The sequence below is a fragment of the Podarcis pityusensis genome (assembly GCF_964106645.2).
Source record: "Podarcis pityusensis genome assembly, chromosome: 3".
NCBI classification, from domain to species: Eukaryota; Metazoa; Chordata; class Lepidosauria; order Squamata; family Lacertidae; genus Podarcis; species Podarcis pityusensis.
Window position 1 is genome coordinate 119,278,729 of NC_138026.1, and position 17,520 is coordinate 119,296,248.

At 49.3% G+C, this 17,520-nt stretch overlaps 1 protein-coding gene across 4 annotated transcripts in view; it reads right to left on the reverse strand.

Moving 5' to 3' along the window:
- Positions 1-17,520, reverse strand: part of EXTL3 (exostosin like glycosyltransferase 3) — a 169,089-nt gene that overhangs the window by 66,300 nt on the left and 85,269 nt on the right. For 3 of the 4 annotated variants that reach the window (XM_081000905.1, XM_081000903.1, XM_081000904.1), the window contains exon 3: positions 14,353-14,469. The exons of the other annotated variant lie outside the window; for it this stretch is intronic. The gene's annotated coding sequence lies outside the window, so the exon portion shown is untranslated. The remainder of the gene's footprint in view (positions 1-14,352; positions 14,470-17,520) is intronic. 4 annotated transcript variants of the gene reach the window in all.

Consider the following 17,520-nt stretch of genomic DNA (forward strand, 5'->3'; position numbering starts at 1 on the left):
CCTTATCCAGCGGGCTCTGCTTATGTTCTCATGATAGCACCCCCTGTTGACATTTCCATTCCACCTTAAGGAACAGGCATGAGATTGTTGCATGTCACATGTCTGTTTACATTCCAGCACAGTCTGCTGGGAACTTCCGTTTGTGTATAGCTTTTGCTGTTCTCTCCGAGACGACATGAGAGAGAGAGACAACATGTTTCTTTGTTCTGATTTATGTTTAATAAATCTGTAGCTGTAGCATGACTTCGCCACACGCCTCATGCCTACTTCTGTGTGCACAGTGAAGGTAAAGGGACCCCTGACCATTAGGTCCAGTCATGAACGACTCTGGGGTTGCGGCGCTCATCTCGCTTTACTGGCCGAGGGAGCCGGCGTACAGTTTCCGGGTCATGTGGCCAGCATGACTAAGCCGCTTCTGGCAAACCAGAGCAGCGCACGGAAATGCCGTTTACCTTCCCACTGGAGCAGTACCTATTTATCTACTTGCACTTTGTGCTTTCGAACTGCTAGGTTGGCAGGAGCAGGGACCGAGCAACGGGAGCTCACCCTGTTGCAGGGATTAGAACTGCCGAACTTCCGATCAGCAAGTCCTTGGCTCTGTGGTTTAACCCACAGCGCCACCCACGTCCCTGTGCACAGTACACTCTGCTAATTGCTTGCCCTGGCTTTTGAAGTCCGGGTCACTGATCTACGTCGGAGCACGGGCCAGTGAATGGAGACGTCCGAGCTGGGCTTGCCAGCTGGCCTCCCGGCCCTCTGCATGTCAACATGCTTATTTGGAGAGAGGAGTATGTGTGCAAAGCCATGTGTGAACCTCTAACTTCTGTTTGGCTGCAGCGCAGCTTAGTGTACAACAGGTAAGAGTGATATTCATTGATCTGCCGACTTTTGCCCACCACTAGGTCTCCAGTAAGGAAATCAGCCCTGAGTGCTCACTGGAAGGACAGATCCTGAAGCTGAGGCTCCAATACTTTGGCCACCTCATGGGAAGAGAAGACTCCCTGGAAAAGACCCTGATGTTGGGAAAGATGGAGGGCACAAGGAGAAGGGGATGACAGAGGACGAGATGGTGGGACAGTGTTCTCTAAGCTATCAGCATGAGTTTGACCATACTGCGGGAGGCAGTGGAAGACTGGAGGGCCTTGCGTGCTCTGGTCCAGGGGGTCACGAAGAGTCGGACACGACTAAACGACTAAACAACAACAAAAGGTCCCCAGTTGTCAGGCTGGCTCTGGACCTCGGAGGCTTCAGTTTGGACCACTTTGTAAGGAAACTGGCTTGAGGTCTGATGAGCTAAAGCAGCTGAAGGTTGGTCACCATCAACTGAGTTGACATCTCAAGCCATATGCGTAGGGAGTGCCCTTCTGCGATGTAAATCCAATCCGCCATCTGCAGGACAGACGGCCCATTACTCTGGGCCCATGATATGGGTCCAAAAATCCAATCACGCTGGCCAAGGAGTGACTACGCCAATTGAAGAAACAGAAGGAAATCCTGTCAGGGTGGAGAGATCCACCCTAACCTGCCAGGAACTACGTAACTATGGTTAAGAACGGGCTGATACCTCCCTGATCCAATCAATGTTGAAAATTGCTTTGAAGCTTTGATCAGAAGAATATAAAGATTGAGCTCCTCAGGCTGCTTTGGGTCATAGTCCCGCAATTCCGCTCTCCCCGAAATGGCTTTTTGAGTCAGTTTTGCTGCCAGCCAAAACTCAGGGATCTGAGTCTCCTGCTGTCCTCCGGGTCTCCAACTTGCTGCAGCCAGAGTGCTTTCGAGAACTCTGCTTTAGTTCCTGCTTTCCCTGGCATCCTGCTAGCTGAAGCAGAAATCTTTATTCCAGCCATCAAGCAGTCATTTCCGGGATTCCCTCTTGCTTGCTGCCTTTCCCTGCCTAACCCAAGTTTCTTTTTAAAATAAATGTATTTATTTGGTTTTTCAAATCAGAGTTTTACAATCACGTATCCAACATACAACATAAAAACAAGATTCCAAATAATCTTCTGGACTTCCTTCCTCCCCTTCGTGGATCCTATTACAGTGGTACCTCTAGTTAAGAACTTAATTCGTTCTGAAGGTCTGTTCTTAACCTGAAACTGTTCTTAACCTGACGTACCACTTTAGCTAATGGGGCCTCATGCCGCCGCGGCACAATTTCTGTTCTCATCCTGAAGTAAAGTTCTTAACCTGAGGTACTACTTCCGGGTTAGCGGAGCCTGTAACCTGAAGCGTTTATAACCCGAGGTACCACTTTATTGGGGATGCGGGTGGTGCTGTGGTCTAAACCACAGAGCCTAGGGCTTGCCAATCAGAAGGTCGGCAGTTCGAATCCCCACGACGGGGGGGAGCTCCCATTGTTCAGTCGCAGCTCCTGCCCACCTAGCAGTTTGAAAGTAAGTCAAGTGCAAGTAGATAAATAGGTACCACTCTGGTGGGAAGGTAAACGGTGTTTCTGTGCACTGCTCTGGTTCACCAGAAGCGGCTTAGTCATTCTGGCCACATGACCCAGAAGCTGTCTGCCTATAGAGCGAAATGAGCACCGCAACCCCAGAGTTGTCCGCAACTGGACCTAATGGTTGGGGTGCCTTTACCTTTACGTTTACCAGTGTATTAATCATTTCCTCCTGCATCTTTTCTAATGATCCAAATCTTTTCCCTGTCCGTTATATCCCAAATGCACTCTTAACCCAAGTTTCAACATGGCTAAGTTCTACTTCTCCAGGACTGCCCACGAGGGCTCGGAAAGGTGCCATTTTGCTCCTGTTCTACCTTACGGATGTACTTTTCCTACAAATTGCGGCCTCCACATCTGTTCCACCTTCCTACTGTGTGTGTGTTTTTTAGAAACCACACTCTGCTCCTCCCTGCCCAGCTGCAATTGCCTCAGGCATAGGCTGCCGGGTGAGCCCAGAGCCCGCCACAAACAGCACTCCCTCTCTTATACGTGGCCTGAGTTTCCATTTATTAGTCTTCATTCAACTCTAGGCCTCATTAGCTGTGAAGGCAGGAAGCAGGATTGTGCTGGGGAGACGGGTGGATTACTTGCCATAGCAATGCGTCAGGGAGGCATATGAAGCAACAATCTTTTCAAGCCCTCATTTATGCAAACACAAGGGCTAGAAGCTTGCTGAACGCTCAAGCCAAATTCTGTGTTTTGATCCTGCCAACCGCATGCAGGGCACCTAGGTGCCCCAGGTAAACAGACAATCTCTACAAGGCACAGGTAAAATCCGCATCCGTCCAGCAGAAGGCAGCAACTATTGGGCTCACCGCATGCCAAAAGCTACGTTCCAGAGAGCAAGAAGTAATGCAGGCTATTAACTTTATACAAGCTTCACAGGGCAACAATCTAAATCACATAATGTTCCAGCAACAGGCAATTCAATCGTTCCAAATGAGCAGTCGGCTGAACAATGGCAGTGTTGTGGGAAAACACAGACAGGGAAAACCAAAAATCAATAGGCTCCAATTATGAACTCTAGTAAAAGTGGAGTTTAAAGGGGGAGAGAACCAACTTTCCCCTCCCCCTAGTCACTTCGCATGCACCTTAAATCTACGGACAGCTTGGTCTGTTGCTGCTGCCGCCGCCTCCGTAGCTGTTCCAAATCACGGTGACTTCTCAGTCATGGAATCCTAACTTCTCAGACTGAAGTGATAACAACAGAAGGATGCTGAGCATGCCAGTCGAAGGGATATACATGCACACATTGAATAAGGGCAAAACCAGGAAGCAATTCTGCTGGATCTAAGGCAGGGGAAACTGCTCTTGTGCTCATGTTCTGCTCACTAGTTTCCACAGGCACCTGGTCAGCCACTGGGAGAACAGGGTGCTGGACAAGATTGGGTGTCAGGTGTGTGTGCAGGAGCCAGGACCTGTGACCAATAGGACTCTGCAGGACTGGGGCCTTCCTAAGTTTTTTCTGAAGAGGCAAGCTGCGGCTTCACAGGTGAGGCCGATTGGTAACTCACAGCACCTGGTGGCAAGAGCCGGGAAGGGATATAAGGTCAGCATTTCCCTTTGGCTCTTTGCCACAGCAACACGCTTCCCGCCTTGGGCTTCTTGCTTCCTGATCCTTGAACCTCGGCTTCTTGACTCCTTGCTTCCTGATCCTCGGACCCCTGACTTTGTGACTCCTTGCTCCTTGACCCTCGGACACTTGACTTCTTGACTCCCTGCTTCGATCCTCAGACCCCTGACTTCGTGACTCCTTGCATCCTGACCCTCGGACCCCTGACTTTGTGACTCCTTGCATCCTGAATATCAGACCCCTGACTTTGTGACTCCTTGCATCCTGACCCTCAGACCCCTGACTTCGTGACTCCTTGCTTCCTGACCCTCGGACCCCTGACTTCGTGACTCCTTGCTTCCTGACCCTCGGACCCTTGACTTCATGACTCCTTGCTTCCTGATCCTAGGACCCCTGACTTAACCCTTGGACCCCTGACTTCGTGACTCCTTGCTTCCTGACCCTCGGACCCTTGGCTTCTTGACTCCCGGCTCTCTGACCCTCAGGCTCTTGGCTTCCTGACTCCTGGCTTCTGGACCCCCCTTCCTGCTCCTACCCCACCATCTTGCCCCCGGTCCTGACGGCCCCTGCCAGGACTTCGATCGCCCCTGAACTGGACCGTGACAATGGGCCATTGGCCTGATCCAGCAGGTTCTTCTCACATGTTCTTCTCACATGCAACAGAAAAGTACCAAGAGACTCAGAGCCAAAAGACAGGGCTCCCTCCCGCATTTTTAACAGCACTGTGGAAGAGAGAATTTCAACAGCTACAGCTTGTTTAAATCAGTTGTTCTATGGAAGCAAACTTCCTTCCATCTGTCCTGAAGCTTCACACCATCAGTTTCGCTTAGCAGCTCCGAGTTCTAAAGGCGAGAGAGAGCGAGGAACGGTTCTCACTGCAACCAGGTTTATAATTAAGGGCAGTGGAATCTCACAGCAGCAAACCTCACGCCTTGAGTGGAGAGGTTGAGGCAGAAGTCACGAAAACCTAATCCGAGAGTTTTGCCCTCAGGTTTTTCCTGAGTCAACGACAAGGCAGTGTCGCTTGCATTTTGGCTGTGAACCACAGGATAGAAATTTTAGAATTAACAAAATCATGTAGTTTTAATGAAAACTAACACACACAGGACGCGGGTGGCGCTGTGGGTTAAACCACAGAGCCTAGGACTTGCCAATCACAAGGTCGGCGGTTCGAATCCCTGCGATGGGGTGAGCTCCCATTGCTCGGTCCCTGCTCCTGCCAACCTAGCAGTTCGAAAGCACGACAAAGTGCAAGTAGATAAATAGGTACCACTCTGGCGGGAAGGTAAATGGTGTTTCTGTGCGCTGCTCTGGTTCGCCAGAAGCAGCTTAGACATGCTGGCCACATGACCCAGAAGCTGTACGCCGGCTACCTTGGTCAATAAAGCGAGATGAGCACCGCAACCCCAGAGTTGTCCGCGACTGGAACTAATGGTCAGGGGTCCCTTTACCTTTACCTAATGCGTGCGCGCGCGCACACACACACACACACACACGTTACTGGGCTCCCAGAGAACACAAACCTATCTCAGTCCTTTGTCGCCAAAAAAGGAAGATAATAAAAAAAGAGTCACCTTTAGGGTTGCTCCTCTGCCTGGCAGCCCTCTTCCTCTCTACAAGGAGCTGTCTGCAAGGCTGGGTTAGAAGAGTCTTACAGTTCATTACTACCTGGTTGGCCAGTGCAAGAACAGGATTAAGCAGAAGTTGGGTGGCCATCTGTCATGGATGCTTTAGCTGAGATTCCTGCATTGCAGGGGGTTGGACTAGATGACCGTTGGGTCCCTTCCAACTCTAAAGTTCTGTGATTCTATGATGTGGGGCAGGGTGAGTCTCAATTAGCCAGCTTTTCTTATGTTCTAGCAGCTGATCATTAAAAAGTGGCTGATGGATGGAAGCGGTGGCCGATAATGCAAAATGTGAGGCCATGATGGTTCGTCCCCCCCCAGAAGCAGTGTGTAAGAAAGAAAGATTTTGAAGATGAATTTAAATCAAAACAAAAAATAGGAGGAAGTTGGCTTTGTGAAAGGGGGTGGTGTCAATGTTCTAAAGAAGCATTGGGGGTGGGAGGTGGAGAAGGGGCTCCAGGGGGCTCCAAACTGAAAGCTATAATAAATAATAATAATAATAATACTATTTTATTTATATCTCGCCCTCCCTAGCCGAAGCCGGGCTCAAAGCGGCTAACAACAGTAAAATGATACAACATTCTAAAATCATTTCATTATAAAATCAGTTCAAATCAGATTAATGGCAGCCATCATCATCATTTTATTTTTATGCCGCCTTTCCATAGTTGAAACTATGCTCAAGGCGGCTTACAACATGACAAGATTTACATAATTACCAACATAACCGGAGTCATAAAGAACAAATAAAACACATCAAAACGTACACAACCAAACGGAAACAATTTCCATCTAAATCATAAGATCTACAACTAAAGGTACAACAACAATATCAATAACAGCAACAATCTCTCAACACCCCCCGTAAACAGTACTCCAGCCCAAGAATCTGTATAACAGCCTCAGCTTTTGTAGCTGGAGTCAGTCCGCACTCCACTCTCCCAGGCCAGATTGGAAAGGGCCAGCAAGGCAGGGTGCAGGTCTTCCAGGGCTCACAGCCAAGACGGTCTCATTGAAAATGTGATAGGAATTTTGAGGTCTTAGATATATGTTAAATGTTCATAAGTGTACCAACCAAGCACGTACATAGATCAGCACAGGAAGACCGACCTGAAACCATTTTGATTCCCAAACTGACCAAATTTTTTCTCTGCAAGGTCAAAGGAAAATGGAAAAGCCTCCCCATTGTCTTTTCCTTCACAAATCCTGTCTTAAGGGCACATTTTAGATATGAATAGGGTGTGAGCCTGTGACCTGGCTCAGGAACCAAGTGTTTATCATTACAAAAGACTGGCCAGACTCCCCAGGCTATCCAATCAAATAACCTGCCAGACAATGAATGACAGGAGAAAAACAACATTCAAATTTCTGTTTTAGACCACCTTTTCTGTGATGTAGGTATGATGTATTGGGGGGAGGGGTGTCTTGAGCTACACCTCTTCTGTGATGTATGTATGATGTATGTGGGGGTGGTCTTGATCTTCAGGGTAGCAATTTAAAATGTCTTTATCAATGGCATTGCGTGCCATTGTTCTGGGCACTTCCTCCCTCCTGCGTGTGGGGAGTGAGGACCCTGTTGCAACAGATCCATAAAGATCAGGCTTACTAGCTGCTTTGCTTCTCAATATTCTCTGGTTGGCCTCTGTTATTTTCTCCTACCAATAGGGAACCTACGTAAGGACTCTATATGGGCTCTTGGATACCCCATAAGGGGAAAAGGGCAGATTTTGTTTACAACAAAAATAACACAGATAGAAATTGTTGTTGTTGTTGTTTAGTCGTGTCCGACTCTTCGTGACCCCCTGGACCAGAGCACACCAGGCACTCCTGTCTTCCACTGCCTCCCGCAGTTTGGTCAAACTCATGCTGGTAGCTTTGAGAACACTGTCCAACCATCTCGTCCTCTGTCGTCCCCTTCTCCTTGTGCCCCCAATCTTTCCCAACATCAGGGTCTTTTCCAGGGAAGATAGATATTAAAAACAATTTAAAAGAGGAGCCCTCTCTGCTGAGGAGCAGCAGCAGCAGTCCTTAAGAGCCTGTCAGGTCCCACCCTAGGCCAGGTGGAGAGAGGCAAGGGCAGGGTCCTTCAGGCCCTCAGCAGGCCTGAGTCAAACAGAGAACCAGAGCAGAGTGTCTCCTACACCCCAACCCAGCACTCTGGCTTTTGCTCTTTGCTCCAGACCAGCTGTTTGCGCCCAGCGAAGGTGAAAATTGGTGGTTTGGCACCAGCTCTTCACACACACTGCAGACGCAGAAGCAAACCTTTCAGCAGCTCGGCAGGTGCTTGGCTTCTCCTCTGACGGGCATTTTATCAGCCACGTCCGCAAAACTGGTTCAGAGAAGAGGACAGAGCCCCTCACATTGGGAAAGGGAGAGGAAGAAATGGAGAAAGGGCCTGCCACTACCATCCTTGGCTGGGTTTAAAGCTCTGGTGCTGTCTCTGAAGCGAGTTTCACCTCGCACTTTCCGTCCTTGCTGTTCTCCGGATTTTTAAAGCAAGGTCCACTTAATAATCTACTCTTCTCTCTTTCTTTCTCTCTCTCTCTCTCTCTCTCTCTCTCTCTCTCTCTCTCACACACACACACACACACAAGCCCCACATCTCTGCTCCTTTCTTAGCCTTCCCCCCTCTCCCGGCCCACAAGACAAGGAGGTGGGGCAGGGAAGGAGAATGGAGGTCCGTGGGCACAGACTCACACAACAAAAAGGTCATTATGAGGGACTCTGACCAAGTTCCAGAGCAGCTAACAGTGGCTCAAACAGCTGCACTGCCCTCTTGGTTTCCAGCTAAAAGGGGCTGGGTCCCAGATTCCTTCAAAATCATCCCTCCGTTGGATCCTAACTGCCCACCACTAGGTCTTTTCCAGGGAGTCTTCTCTTCTCATGAGGTGGCCAAAGTATTGGAGCCTCAGCTTCACGATCTGTCCTTCCAGTGAGCTTCCAGTGAGCTCTGTCCTTCCATCTGCTCCCTACCGGCTCCCAATTCGCTGCCCTGCCTGCATCAGCAACGGCTCCATCGAGGTCCACCTCCCTATAGGTCCAGCCACTCAGGGGCGTGGGGAGGCAGCCAGCAGCCCCATTTCCCCAAAGAGCAGTAAACTAGCAGATATAAAAGAGAAGCAGAGAGATATTAACCAGCACACCTAGGGCTCCTGCCCCCGGGGAGCCATGAAATGTGCTAATGCATGGGAGGAGGGGCTAAATAATGTATAGAGGCTGCTGCCAAGTGCTGTCAGAGAGGCTTTTATCATTGATCCGAAAGAGGGGTTGGAAGCGCTCCGTCACGGCACATTCCAAACAGATCCGGGGACGGAAGGAAGGGCCCATGCTGGATAACTCCGCCATGGATCACGTCTAACTCCTTTCAATGCCAGTTTCCCTTTAGGATTCGTTTTCCGATCACCTGGCTATGACAAGGGCGCTAGAATGAGAAGCCTGAATCATAGAATCATAGAATCATAGAATCATAGAGTTGGAAGAGACCACAAGGGCCATCGAGTCCAACCCCCTGCCAAGCAGGAAACACCATCAGAGCACTCCTGACATATGGTTGTCAAGCCTCTGCTTAAAGACCTCCAAAGAAGGAGACTCCACCACACTCCTTGGCAGCAAATTCCACTGTCGAACAGCTCTTACTGTCAGGAAGTTCTTCCTAATGTTTAGGTGGAATCTTCTTTCTTGTAGTTTGGATCCATTGCTCCGTGTCCGCTTCTCTGGAGCAGCAGAAAACAACCTTTCTCCCTCCTCTATGTGACATCCTTTTATATATTTGAACATGGCTATCATATCACCCCTTAACCTCCTCTTCTCCAGGCTAAACATGCCCAGCTCCCTTAGCCGTTCCTCATAAGGCATCGTTTCCAGGCCTTTGACCATTTTGGTTGCCCTCCTCTGGACACGTTCCAGTTTGTCAGTGTCCTTCTTGAACTGTGGTGCCCAGAACTGGACACAGTACTCCAGGTGAGGTCTGACCAGAGCAGAATACAGTGGCACTATTACTTCCCTTGATCTAGATGCTATACTCCTATTGATGCAGCCCAGAATTGCATTGGCTTTTTTAGCTGCCGCGTCACACTGTTGGCTCATGTCAAGTTTGTGGTCAACCAAGACTCCTAGATCCTTTTCACATGTACTGCTCTCAAGCCAGGTGTCACCCATCTTGTATTTGTGCCTCTCATTTTTTTTGCCCAAGTGCAATACTTTACATTTCTCCCTGTTAAAGTTCATCTTGTTTGTTTTGGCCCAGTTCTCTAATCTGTCAAGGTTGTTTTGAAGTGTGATCCTGTCCTCTGGGGTGTTAGCCACCCCTCCCAGTTTGGTGTCATCTGCAAATTTGATCAGGATGCCCTTGAGTCCATCATCCAAGTCGTTGATAAAGATGTTGAATAAGACCGGGCCCAAGACAGAACCCTGTGGCACCCCACTAGTCACTCTTCTCCAGGATGAAGAGGAACCATTGATGAGCACCCTTTGGGTTCGGTCAGTCAGCCAGTTACAAATCCACTGAGTGGTAGCATAGTCAAGACCGCATTTTACCAGCTTCTTTACAAGAATATCATGGGGCACCTTGTCAAATGCCTTGCTGAAATCAAGGTAGGCTACATCCACTGTGTTCCCTTCATCTACCAGGCTTGTAATTCTGTCAAAAAATGAGATCAGGTTAGTCTGACATGACTTATTTTTCAGAAATCCATGCTGACTATTGGTGATCACAGCATTCCTTTCTAGGTGCTCACAGACTGTTTGCTTAATGATCTGCTCCAGAATCTTCCCTGGTATTGATGTCAGACTGACTGGGCGGTAATTATTTGGGTCCTCTCTTTTCCCCTTTCTGAAAATAGGGACAACATTTGCCCTCCTCCAGTCTGCCGGGACTTCGCCTGTTCTCCAGGAATTCTCAAAGATGACTGCCAGTGGTTCTGAGATCACATCTGCCAGTTCTTTTAATACTCTTGGATGCAGTTCATCTGGCCCTGGAGACTTGAATACATCTAAACTAGCCAAGTATTCTTGTACTATCTCCTTAGTTATTCTGGGCTGTGTTTCCTTTGCTGAATCATTTGCTTCAAATTCTTCAGGACTGAGATCATCTCATGTCTCTGATAGCTGGTTACCTAACCACCAGCCTTTCCTAATCTACCAAAAGAATCGTGATTTCCTCCTCAGACCCAGCTAGGTGGCAAAACTAAGGAGAAGAGGAGACGAGGAGACCATCTCTCTTAACAAGAAGTGGCAGTGAAGTTCCTTCAGCGAATAAATCTGACCTGCAAGCTTTTATGAGAATCAGGGTCACAGGACTCTATTATGGCTCCCATTGTTAAAAAATCTCTTGCTTTTCTCATTAGTTTCACTGTAGCTGCTCATCCATTGAGAAGAGATGAACGGGAATGGCCTAGGTTGAAGCACCCCTCCAACATCCAGAATATACCAAGGCAGGCCATTCATTAGGTAAAGGTAAAGGGACCCCTGACCGTTAGGTCCAGTCGTGGCCGACTCTGGGGTTGCGGCGATCATCTCGCTTTATTGGCCGAGGGAGCCGGCGTACAGCTTCCGGGTCATGTGGCCAGCATGACTAAGCCGCTTCTGGTGAACCAGAGCAGCGCACAGAAATGCTGTTTACCTTCCCGCTGTTTACCTATTTATCTACTTGCACTTTGATGTGCTTTTGAACTGCTAGGTAGGCAGGAGCTGGGACCGAGCAACAGGAGCTCACCCCGTCACGGGGATTCGAACTGCTGACTTTCTGATCGGCAAGCCCTAGGCTCTGTGGTTTAACCCACAGCGCCACCCGCGTCCCTTACAGGCCATTCATTAGTCCACCTCTAAAGGATGGCAGCTCCCCGTGATATTTCCCAGGCCTACACTGCATGTAGAAGAGGAGGTGCTGCAGAGACAGGCCCACCTACAGGGGTGCAAAAATCCAGGCACCCCAGTAGCTTCTGGAAGTGTAAAAACCGGGCCTGGCATGTGGAGCCCAGGGCTGCTGCAATTGCAGAGAAGCACATTTTCCCTCTTCCTAGCCCCTAGAAAATCTCATCGGCTCGAAATTTAGCAAGAAGGGTTTGCGCCCCTGCCTATATGCATGGCCGAGTCCCAAAAGCAAGGCTCAGAATGGACCCAATTCTCATCCTGAAAAGTTCGGCAGCCAGAACCTATAAAGTCATCGACAGCCTAAGTCCAAGCCTCGACCGTCCAAGCTGTTTCGCACAATAATTGTATCTGCAAAGGCTAGACAATAAACACCCAGAGTGTGAAGGGAAGACGTGTATCTGTGGATTGCTGCAAGCGATCAGAGCTCCCCGGCGCATCGTTGTAGCATGTTTAGCATTCTTCACCTGCCCTCCACGTTTTATGGATTTGTTGTCAGAAACATGTAAAATGTGGCAGGTCTAAGTGGCATAGCAAGCGAGTCCCAAGGACAAGTAAATCGTTTTATTTTACGTTGGATCCCACTTTGTGGGCTGATCGTTGGACATGTAAGCGTACACATTGAAGGCGAGGTAGCTCGAGGCAACAAAAACAGCGGTGCCTCCCCCCGTTCTGCAGATTTTCGTCCCTGAGCTTTCGTTGCAAGCCTTTCGCCATTCCCAATATAGCCGTGTTATGGAACACTTGACTTCAGGGCAGATCAGCTGCTGGAGCCTGGCCAGCTGACAATGTCAGCTCAAAAGCAAGGAGGAGAGTTTATCTCCATGTTAACACCTCCCACAGCAATGCTTCCACGTAAAATCCCAGCCAACACAGCAGCAGCGGACTTGAAAATCCAGAATGCTGCGTGCAGATCACCTCCATCGCCCAAGGCTCGTTTCTGTTTTACGTTACAAGGCATATTCTTTTGCCTCCCTCTTTCCTCCACCAAAACCACCTTCCTCACCTGCTTTGAGAAGACCACAACCAGGCCTCAAAGCAGCAAAACCTTTTGAACTCCGAGAGGGCCAGGACCCCTTGGGAACTGAGCACCGAGGCGTCTTCAAAGGAAGAAAGGAAGAAAAGGATGTACTGTGGAGGGGAAAGCAAAGGATGCAAGGCCTAGATCGGAAAGGGAGCTTTCACAACTTTTGACGCTGCCAGGATAGAGGGGGCAGTGAGCCATCAGACCCCAGACCCAAGGGCACGAAACAAAAATTGGTATTCTGCGGCTTACTAGGGTGCTTGGGTGTACCTTGTGGATTAAATAAGCACGACTTAAAAGGCTTGGCTCAAATGTGGAAGAACATCACGGAATTGCTACACACTTGATAAGCGTCTGCTGAAGATATAAACAGATCCCCAAGCTCAAAAAGAAGCGAGGGAGCCACAAAGGCTCTTATCTGTAGTGACTCATTCCCGAAAACACGCCAGGTCTTCAAATTATTAGAGGAAGGGTTGGGGGTTTCACATGCCACTGGGTGCTTCCCGCTACCCGTGCAGCGAGTGATCAGGACCAGAGAGAGTCTGCATAGAATGGCTTTCAGGAAAAGGCACCTGGGTGAAGAACCAGACAGGGCATGAGAACCTACAGTGCAGAGACATCCTGAATTGAGCCTCGAGATATGCTTTGAATGCAGGCTTGGGAATGGCTTGGGCGGTCATTCTCGGCTGCGGCTCCAGCCTGGTGGAACGCTCTGTCCCAAGAGACTAGGGCCCTGCGGGACCTGACATCTTTCCGCAAGGCCTGCAAGACAGAGTTGTTCCACCAGGCCTTTGGTCAGGGCCCAGCCTGACTCCCTCCTCTGGCAACCTGCACAGAACTTTGCTTAACGGTTGCCATTAATTTGATTTTAATTAATTTTTATAATGAAATGTTTTAGAATGTTGGATTATTTGATTGTTGGATTATTTGATTGTTGTTAGCCGCCCTGAGCCCGGCTTTGGCTGGGGAGGGCGGGATATAAATAAAATTTATTATTATTATTATATTATTATTCCAGTTCATGGCCCGATCCCAAACACCTGCAATTCACTGTGGCTGTTGGTCCCAGCTGCCATGCTCCCTTACAGTGCTGGGCACTCTTACATGGGCACCTATGCAAACATGCATCTGGGCAATGGGAGCCACTGCATGAAACCAACAGAAAGAGATTGTGGAATACTGAGAGGCTGGGAGGTGCCTAATAATAATATTAAATTTTATTTATACCCCACCCTCCCCAGCCAGAGCCAGGCTCAGGGCAGCTAACACCAGTAAAATCACAGTAAAAACATAATAGGAAAGAAAAACCAATTTAAAATACAGGTTAAAATGCAATTTAAAAAGCAGCCTCATTTAAAAATAGCTGATAAATCAAGACCATAAGGGGAGGGAAACATAAGGGTCAGACTGAGTCCAAAACAAAGGCCAGGCGGAACAGCTCTGTCTTGCAGGCCCTGCGGAAAGATGTCACGTCCCGCAGGGCCCTAGTCTCTTGTGACAGAGCGCTCCACCAAGTCGGGGCCAGTACTGAAAAGGCCCTGGCCCTAATTGAGACCAATCTAACCACCTTGCGACTTGGGACCTCCAAAGTGTTGTCATTTGTGGACCTTAAGGTCCTCCGCAGGGCATACCAGGAGAGGCGGTCCCGTAGGTACGTGGATCCCAGGCCTAAGCAGGAGGTGTGACTGTCCTATTCCAGCCAATCATCCTCCATGAACCTTGACTCTTCTCTTATGCTCAGGGAACCCCGGACATCCCTGCCACCATCTAGTTGGGCCCTCAAACCCCAACATCTCCCCCACGGTACCTTTTCACATTCTGCTCTTGGGCTCAAGCCCACAGACTGCCGTCATCAGGGACGAACATTCCCCTCACCGCTCGACAACTTCGCAGCATGGAATGCCGATCTCCAGGGGTTTGCCTCCTGTTTAATACAAAAACAAAAAGCGATGCTTGCTTAGATACAGACCGGAGGCTTTCTGCAAGAAAAGGTTCTGCCTCGGCGTGTCGGCTGGAAACAAGCCTGGCAGTCATTCCATCAATGAAAGGGGGAGCGGTGGGGGGAAATAATGAGCCTAGGTTGGGACACAGAGACCTTCCTTCATGACGGAGCTCAGCCAAGTGCAGAGAGGCTGGTTAAATTAGCGGGCAGAGGAAAGCCCCCTTCAATTCTCCGTGCCCTATACCTGATTCCATCACATGCCAAACTCCCTGGTCTCTCTGGCTGCAATATGACTTCAGAGAACCTTTCCAGATGTACTAACTGGGGCTGATAGGAGCTATAGCCCCAAACACCTAGAGAACACCAGGCTGGAAGCGGCTGTCTTGAAGTAAGGGCAAAGTTGCACACATAGTGCACAGACTAGAACCCTCATATCTACGGGACTGCCTCTCCCGGTATGTCCCACGGAGGACCTTACGGTCTTCAAACAAAAACATCTTGGAGGTCCCAGGCCACAGGGAGATTAGGCTGGCCTCAACCAGAGCCAGGGCCTTTTCAGTACTGGCCCCAACTGGCCCCAATCTTTATGTTTTTAGGTTTGATGTTAATGTATAAATATGTTATTAGTACTTTTACTTTTAGGAGGTAGGAAGGTGGGTGAAAGGAGAAACAAACCAGAAGCGGAAGTTGGGGGAAGCCCTGGAGGGGAGGGAGGGAGGAATGCATAGTAAATGTTATGGATATGAGATGTATGTGATGAATGAAAAAGAAAACTGAATAAAATTTTTAAAAAACAACAACAACTTCAGTCTCAGGAGCCACTGCAAACCTAGGAAACAGAATCATAGAGTTGAAACGGACCGTGAGAGTCGCCTAGTCCAACCCCCAGCCCTGACACTCTGAGATTAAGAGACTCATATGCTCTACGGAGTGAACTATCCTAGCTTCTTCACACAGTTGCAGAGGCAGTGGCGATGGGAGAAGGAAAGGCAGGAACCTGCGAGATCACCTCCTGAAGAGCAGAACACCACCCAGCACATCAGTCCTACCACTGCTAGAGCTGTTCCACATGCAAGAAGTATAAAATGCCTTTGTCAAGCGCAGGGGAAGCCAAAGCCATTGCCTCCGCTACAGCCTCTGCCAATCTGCTTGGCATACTACTGATGGGTGCTTGCCTGTTTCGAAGAGCCCCCATTTCCCCTGCAGAGGCAGAGTACGTGTTTTCCCATGGAGAGGACCCCAGCCTCAAATCCCAGCCTCTCCGGTTAAAAGGGCAGCAGAGAGCTCAACTGGAAAGAGAGATTATACGACGCAGAGCCAAGTGGGCCAGCATCTGAACAGAAGAAGGCTCCATCATCCCAGCTGTTCTGTGAAAGGCAGGCCACAGATTAGAAGCAGCGCACGGGTTGTCCTTGCAAAAGCAAGTCTCTCCACGCAAGCAGGGCTCCTTCTCCTTCCATTACAGATAATCAGAGCGTTGCAGCTGCAATACAGTTTCCCGGATTGCTATCAATAGCTGTAAACTAAAGGATCTTAAGCCGTTCCTTATCTGATTCATGCTCTCCGGAGTGCAACTTGCTGAAGAAAAACAGATCAAATGCTCCAGCCCAGTACGCTAATCTAAGTGTGGCTGACAAAGCACATTTAGGCACAGTTGATATTTTCCCCCCACGGTTACCATTGTTCTGCTTGAAAAGCTGGCGCAACACCTGTAGGATACCCTGCTTTTAACAGGAATTGCACACACAGCTGGAGATCAAGATATAGGACTTGTCTCCTAAGGACAACTATTGGCTTGGGTTTACAAACTGGCCCTAACTTGGAGTGGCCACTAGCCCCCTGCTTTCCAGAATGGTGCATGCTCTAGTTATCTCCCGCCTGGACTACTGCAACGCGCTCTATGTGGGGCTACCTTTGAAGGTGACCCAGAAACAGCAATTAATCCAGAATGTGGCAGCCAGACTGGTGACTGGGGGGCGACCGCAGAGACCACATAACACCGGTCCTGAGAGATCTGCATTGGCTCCCACTACGTTTCCGAGCACAATTCAAAGTGTTGGTGCTGACCTTTAAAGTCCTAAACGGCCTCGGCCCAGTATATCTGAAGGAGCCTCTCCACCCCCATCATTCAGCCCGGACACTGAGATCCAGCGTCGAGGGCCTTCTGGCGGTTCCCTCATTGCAAGAAGTGAGGTTGCAGGGAACAAGACAGAGGGCCTTCTCGGTAGTGGCGCCCGCCCTGTGGAACGCCCTCCCTTCAGATGTGAAGGAAATAAGTAGCTATCTCATCTTTAAAAGACATCTGAAGGCAGCCCTGTTTAGGGAAGTTTTTAATATTTAACGCTGTATTGTTTTAAACACTCAATTGGTAGCCGCCCAGAGTGGCTGGGGAAACTCAGCCAGATGGGCGGGGTATAGATAATAAATTATTATTATTATTAAGAAATGACTATGGCGTGCTGTGGGTCCCCACTTCCTCTGGTCACTCTTCTCACTCCTCACCCAGATCAGTCCCCTCCCCACCCGAAAGAAATAGGGAAAGGAAGGGAACACGCCTCACTTTCCCAAGGGATCTTGGCAAAGGCTGGATGTTGTTGTTGTTTAGTCATTTAGTCGTGTCCGCCTCTTCGTGACCCCATGGACCAGAGCACGCCAGGCACTCCTGTCTTCTACTGCCTCCCGCAGTTTGGTCAAACTCATGCTGGTAGCTTCGAGAACATTGTCCCACCATCTCGTCCTCTGTCATCCCCTTCTCCTTGTGCCCTCCATCTTTCCCAACATCAGGGTCTTTTCCAGGGAGTCTTCTCTTCTCATGAGGTGGCCAAAGTATTGGAGCCTCAGCTTCAGGATCTGTCCTTCCAGGGAGCACTCAGGGCTGATTTCCTTCAGAATGGAGAGGTCTGATCTTCTTGCAGTCCATGGGACTCTCAAGAGTCTCCTCCAGCACCAGAATTCAAAAGCATCAATTCTTCGGCGATCAGCCTTCTTTATGGTCCAGCTCTCACTACAGAAGAATTAATCTGAGCCTTGAGA